At 36.1% G+C, this 7,500-nt stretch overlaps 2 protein-coding genes across 2 annotated transcripts in view; both read right to left on the bottom strand.

Annotated features, from left to right (window-relative positions):
• Positions 1-2,606, bottom strand: part of LOC123512656 — a 53,217-nt gene extending 50,611 nt beyond the window's left edge. The window contains exon 1 of the mRNA XM_045269131.1: positions 2,588-2,606. The gene's annotated coding sequence lies outside the window, so the exon portion shown is untranslated. The remainder of the gene's footprint in view (positions 1-2,587) is intronic.
• Positions 1-7,500, bottom strand: part of LOC123512657 — a 357,957-nt gene that overhangs the window by 227,488 nt on the left and 122,969 nt on the right. The gene's annotated exons all lie outside the window — the stretch shown is intronic.

The raw sequence follows: 7,500 nt of genomic DNA, 5'->3' as shown, positions 1-7,500 counted from the left end.
GAGAGAGAGAGAGAGAGAGAGAGAGAGAGAGAGAGAGAGAGAGAGAGAGAGAGAGAGAGAGAGAGAGAGAGAGAGAGAGAGAGAGAGAGAGAGAGAGAGAGAGAGAGAGAGAGAGAGAGAGAGAGAGAGAGAGAGAGAGAGAGAGAGAGAGAGAGAGAGAGAGAGAGAGAGAGAGAGAGAGAGAGAGAGAGAGAGAGAGAGAGAGAGAGAGAGAGAGAGAGAGAGAGAGAGAGAGAGAGAGAGAGAGAGAGAGAGAGAGAGAGAGAGAGAGAGAGAGAGAGAGAGAGAGAGAGAGAGAGAGAGAGAGAGAGAGAGAGAGAGAGAGAGAGAGAGAGAGAGAAGCACTTCTTCACACACTGACCTCAAACAGCAGACTAGCTCGCTGTTCATCCTTCGCCTTAAGGTCATGCCCACCTTCATACACACCACCACCATCAACATAATCATTGCCTCTTAATATTCTCACATTCTTTTCCTGCTTTTTATCAACGGCAATGTCATCATCATATGTATTATCAAGTATAACAATAATACAAAAGATGATGAAAATAATAATTACAATAACAATAATAATAATAATAATAATAATAATAATAATAATAATAATAATAATAATAATGATAATAATAATGACAATAATAGTAATTATAATAACGATGATGATGATGATATTAATGATAATAACAATATTTATAATAGTACAAATGATAATTATAATAATAATAATAATGATAATAATAATAATAATAATAATGATAATAATAATAATAATAATAATAATGATAATAATAATAATAGTAGTAGTAATAATAATAATAATAATAATAACAACAACATTAATCATAATAATAATGACAATAATAATAATAATAGCAATAATACTAATAATTACAATAACATAATGATAATAATGATAATAATAATAATAATAATAATAATAATAATAATAATAATAATAATAATAATCGTCACAAATGTAAACTCAAACTAGAACTAAAAAAAAAAATGCTATACTGTACGTATGTATCCTTCCATAATGAGAAGAAACAGCCCCCTCTTGGTCTGCTAATATGGAGTGGCTGACATGTTACAGAGCAGCTTTTCTTGGCTGTATGTAATTATAGCAATGTGTATCTGGTTGGGACGGCATGGCCGTGAGCCAGGACAGAACATGAAGCGTAAGGAGGCTGGCTAGCGATGTTGGGGACGTCGGGTGTCTGGTATGTAGTGGGATGGCTAGGAATCTTGGGTTGTACTAAGCTGTCTGGCTGGAGATACTATCAGTCTATCGATCTGCTAATTTTGTAAATATAAGAGAAAGAAATACAGATAAATTTCTAAATAAACATTTTCTTTATTTTCTTTTTACTTCCAAAAGGAATCGTTTTTCTATAATGAAATAATTATATATAGTGTTGTACTGAACTTCTAAAAACCCTAGGTGGTAGGACGTAGTAATACCAAAAGTAGCACGTAGTTCCAGTAGTAGTAGCATTTTTGGTAGTCATAATAGTATTGCTCAGCAGTAAATTGTATTTAAGGTAGTGTGGTAATTTTGTGCTACTGTCATAAAGAATAGTAGTAGTGGTGGTGGTGGTGGTGGTGGTGGTGGTAGTAGTAGTAGTAGTAGTAGTAGTAGTAGTAGTAGCAGTAGGAATAGTGGTAATGGTAGTGATCATGGCGGTGGTAGTATAAGTAGTAATAGAAGTAATAGTGGTAGTAGTAATAGTAGTAATAGTAAATAGTGGTAGTAGTAGTTACGGTGGTGGTAAATGGAAGTCACTATATAGATGTATATATAATGATACATAATGGATGTAATTACCGTTCGAGTGTCGGATGTTTTCCTAAGTGACCTCCGACACTGCCACCTTGACAATGTGACCTTGATATAGTATCCCGGCAAACAAGGGCAGGCTGTTCTCTCTCTCTCTCTCTCTCTCTCTCTCTCTCTCTCTCTCTCTCTCTCTCTCTAACTAGGTAGCCAGCTAAAAAGACTACGCACTTAAATAACATGTTCCTCTGAACTCATGTAGTTTATGAAATTTGGGTTTAGGAAAGAAATGAGTAGAAACTGGTTCTTTAATTAATAGAGTGGTTGAAGAACGGAACTCATTAATATTGTTAGTGCTGAATCAGTATAGAACTTTAAAAGATTAGACAAATGTATGGATGAGGATGATATGTAGAATTTGGTCACTTTGTTCACACAGGGACTCCCACGTGTGTAGGCCTAGCGGCCTCATGTAACTTCTCTTATTTTCTTTTCTTATGAATTTATGTTTTTTACATCCTATCACCATTGTTAATGACTTTCATGAACTTAATCTGTTATGGTCAGGTAAATAGCTATATCTTACCCTTATCACTTAATTTAGACCTTAGGGAGTTTAACTGTCTTCGATCAAACAAAATATACAACTCTGAGGGTTAAATCATGTTTTTTTTTATTTTCTTTATTTAGCAGTTGAAGACCATGAACAGTACTTAGGAAATATTTCTAGTTGATTTTACTTCCATCTTTCTGTCGATAGTTGTTCTGTAATGTTGGCCCTGAGTGAACAACATTTAAAAAGTAATTAGTTACAGCATAGAAGAACTGTGTCCCATCCAACAACTCGTTGGTTCGAAGTAAGTGATGTAACTGGTTCAACTTTTGGGTATTCACTGCTGGTGTAGCGTCAGTTGGAAGTGATGCATCCAGCCCCAACTTATTGTACCGCACCGCGGAGCTCCAATCTTAGTGCTTGTGTGCCTGCATCTCCACCTAAGGGAGAGTCGTGTTAGCTCTTAAATTAAGAACACAATCCTCATTTTATAATTATAGAACTTTGTTTCATACAGTTTTGGAATATTGCATTTAAGTATGGTATCCTTATCACCGGAAACGATAGATGAATCAAAACGAGTTCAGCGTAGTGTAACAAAAATTATACCAAACCTAAGAAACAAAGCATATGAAGACCGTCTTAAGAAATTAAATGTGTTCTCATTAATACAAAGAAGACTATTAGGTGATTTAATTCAGGTGTTTACAATCATCATAGGCACTGATAACATGAACTGCAGTAAACATTTCAAGTTAGATTTTTCCAAATTACTCGCGACGAAACAGTTGCAAAATTGTTGGCAAATCCTTCAAATCTCATGAATGAAATTTTTTTTTTTCACAATGTAATTAATCTATGGAATATAGCACTTCCTCGAAACGTGATTGACTGGAAGGTCGTAGACACTTTCATCTTGACAAATATTTTGTCTCCAATCCGCAGCTAACAACGTTTATTTGTTAGAGATTAACTTCCTGCGCACGAGGAAATTGAAACATTACATTTCATCTGTTTTCACTCATTCCTATAAAATTTCCTTCGTGTTTTTTTCCTTTCCTAACCCTGTAAAATACTTATTTCCGATCATTCTTTACGTCTTACGCCTGAGGAAGTGGAGAATGGGAGGACATCCTTCTGTTTTACTGTTCTGTATTTCTATGTTCATCTTAGTAGTTCTATAGGTCAAGTCACAAGGATCGCACGGTCTGTCTAGCCTTTCTCTTCTATATAACAATGTAACCCCCCTTTCTCTCTCTCTCTCTCTCTCTCTCTCTCTCTCTCTCTCTCTCTCTCTCTCTCTCTCTCTCTCTATCACATATGTCATTCAGCACTAATTAGTATTATCTTACTGTAAATATGTCTCATCCTCACACCCCACCTCCCTTCCGCTACCCACCCTTCTTTCCTTCGGCCATTACGCGCTTATCTCCCCTAAACATTACCTCCCACTTCCGGTTAACTAGGCTTTGTTCAGATATTTTCACATAATAATTATTGATATTGCTACTACTGCTGCTGCTGCTGCTGCTGCAACTACTACTGCTACTACTACTACTACTACTACTACTACTACTACTACTACTACTACTGCTGCTGCTGCTGCTGCTGCTGCTGCTGCTGGTGCTACTACTACTAGTACCACCACCACCACTGCTGCTGCTGCTGCTGCTGCTGCTGCTGCTGCTGCTGCTGGTGCACCACCACCAACAGCAGCACCACCAGCACCGCTGCTGCTGCTGCTGCTGCTGCTGCTGGTGGTGGTGGTGGTAGCAGTGCAGCAGCAGTGGCAGCAGCAGTAGCAGCAGTAGCAGTAGTAGTAGTAGTAGTAGTAACAGTTGTAGTAGTAGTACTAGTAGTAGTACTTAGTAAAAGTAGTAGTAGTAGTAGTAGTAGTAGTAGTAGTAGTAGTAATAGTAGCAGTCAGCGGGACAAGAACAACAACAACAACAACGACGACGACGACGACGACGATCACGTCAAGTCAACGCTGGCGTGGTTGTCGACAACTATAGCAGCGATATCAGAAACAACATCAACAACGAGAGCAACAGTATTACCAATAGAATTATCGACAACATTAGTGGTAGTATGTATGTAGTCTTAGTTGTAGTTATAATAGTTTTATTAGCAGTAGGAGTTAAAGTAGTGATTGTATTATTCATTGCAGAGGGAAAAGTAGTAGTACTGTTGCTAATGGTAGTAACAGGAGAGTTTTGTCTTATCAATTCCTCTAAGTGGTTATCTTCAGCCTTTCGCTCATCGCATCTTTTTCTATCGTTTCCCACAATCTTCAAGTGAACTACTCTTATAATCTTGCTAACTGCTTGCCCCCCCCCCCACCACTTCTTTCCTCAACTTGCTGCACTAGACTGTTTTCTGTCTATTATACAAGAATTAGCCAGTATTCCCAATCACTCACTCATTTTTCTGGTAAACTCTAGAACTATCTGCCTACTTCTGTATTTTCTCCTTACTATGATCCGAACTCTATCGTGAAGGAAACTTCGAGAAACATATCCGCTAATTGTAGATGATCCTATAGATTTCTTTAATTTTCAAATTTTTTTGGGGGGGTCAGGGTGTGGGAGAAATGTTACCTTAGTGTGCCTTTATCTCTCCTCCTCTCTCTCTCTCTCTCTCTCTCTCTCTCTCTCTCTGGAAAAGCATCCAATTGAACTAAAGTAACCAGCATGGTGTCACATGTCTTAGAACCTGTTCTCTTCCTTGTGTATATAAACGATTTAGATAATGGTATTACTGATATAATTTGAAGTTTGCCGATGACACCAAAATAGCTACTTCTGTAGTCTCTAATGAGCAATTAATAGAAATTCAAAACAATCTAGACGAGCTGTTAGAGTGAGGGACAAACCTGACAAATGAATTTTGACGAAGATGAGGGTAAAGTACATCGAAACGAGACAGAAATTATACTTTAAATCGCACCCATCTCAAAAGTGTAGACAGCGAAAATCGATTTATGAGTAACAATATGGAGCAGTTTAAACCTTAACTAATAGTGTTCCAAAGTCGTTAATTAAGCTAATAAAAATACTGGCTTAACGTGAAGATCTTTTCGATATAAATCTGAGGATACATTCCTTAACTTGTATAACTCTTTGGTCCGTCAACTTTATGAACTTTGTGTTCATGGTGCCTTTATTACCAAAAATAAAAGATCAATTAGATAGTTAAGCATATATAGAGTAACAAAAATTATATCAAGCTTAAGAAACAAATTATGCGAAGATTGTCTTAAAAAAATTAAATCTAATCCCATCAACAAATAGTAGACTAAGAGGCGACTGAGTATAAGTGTTTAAGATCATCAAAAGCATTGATAACGTGGACTGTAATAAATATTCAACGTTACATTTTTCAAATTATACGTGAGGAAATGGTCGCAAAATTATCGGCAAATCCTTCAAGTTTCACAAGTATTTTATTTTTCACCGTATAGATAATCTATGGAATGGGCTTCCTCAAGACGTGATAGGCAACACCGTAGATACTTTTAATCACCGTCTTGCTAAATATATTGCCTCTAATCCACGGCCAACAGCATTTGTTTATAACAGATTAACTTTCTTGCCTCCAGGAACTGGGGACATTTCCTTTCACCTATTTTTCATTCTTTCATATGAAATTTTCCTTCAGGCTTTTCCTTCTCCAACCCCGTAAGGTATTTATTTTCGAAATATTTTTCTGTACGGCTTAGGTTGCTTTCACTCGAACGATGCTTTCACTCGCTGATCTGGCATATGCAGCATGGCAGCCGCATGGCACCGGGACATCTAACGGTGACAGTGTGGTGTCTGCTGCAAACTATTCCTGTCAACATCTGATTCAGTATCTCCTTGCCACATTTTTCAGTGCACCATCTTCTCTCAATGATGTAGGACATCATAAAGCTCATGCATAAATTGCAACAAACACTGCTACATTACATGTGCTTTTTTTTCATGTTTACCAGTAATGAGTCTAATCCAATAATTAATTGTTTTAACTTTTATATCTATATCAAGTGGCAAGTGGATATGCCCTAAGCTCCCCATAAACAAAATCATTACATGTATTTCTTTGCACACACAATATTTGTTTTAAAAATCTCATATGTAAAATTTCTTCTACCCTGATCACAGTATTTCCCCACACCTCACAACCATACAATTTTACAGGTCACTGTAGTTTTAAATAACTCCATTTAAAAATCAACGGGTAGATCTAAATTTCTGTACTTTTCAATTAGCTATACATAGCTCTTGTGGCTGCCTCAATACATTCTTGTTGTTCCCCTCTAAATCCACCATTACTACTAAACAACACACCAAGGTATTTATATTCTTCTACTGCCTCTATATTTTCATTCCAATACATGAAATTATAATCCTGAGTCCTGGTTCTGTCTCTTCCAAATACCACAACTTTTGTCTTATTAGAATTGACCTGAAGTTTCCATTGATTACAGTAATTCTCTAATACAACGAGTGCATTTTTCATTCCTTCCTCACTTTCTCCCATAATAATTGTATCATCAGCATACATAAGAACAAGCAATCTCATATGCATATCTAGTAACCGATCATTAAAATATAACTGTGTACACTCTTCACTTAACAAATATTCTTCGAGATCATTTACATATACAACAAACAGTAAAGGAGAAAGGTTTTCGCCTTGTCTTACTCCCTTGTGACTGACAAAAAACTTTGATATACAACAACACATGATTTGATATACATATTTTCAGTTTAAGTATAGAATTTACCAGTAATCCCAGATTTGATAAGTTGATACCACAGTTCTTCTCTCCAAACCATATCAAAAGCTTTTCTGTAATCAACAAACAAACAGCACAACTTTTTCTTCCAAACAAACAAATCAATGATACATTCCATCACAAATATATGATCTATGGTTGAGTAGTCTTTCTTAAAACCTGCATGAAATGAATTTATTAAGTCACTTTCATTGCAATATATAGTAAGTCTGTCATTTAATATAGAGGTAAATATTTTTTCCATACAACTGAGCAGGGTAATGCCCTTATAATTACTGACATCAATTTTGTCTCCTTTATTCTTATAGACAGGTACTTTACTACCAATCAACCATTCATCAGATTATATGCTTGTATCTAAGATTTTGTTAAACCATATTACATACAAGG

The sequence above is a fragment of the Portunus trituberculatus genome, chromosome 34, assembly GCF_017591435.1.
Source record: "Portunus trituberculatus isolate SZX2019 chromosome 34, ASM1759143v1, whole genome shotgun sequence".
Taxonomy (NCBI): Eukaryota; Metazoa; Arthropoda; class Malacostraca; order Decapoda; family Portunidae; genus Portunus; species Portunus trituberculatus.
This window is presented reverse-complemented; position numbering and strand designations above follow the sequence as displayed.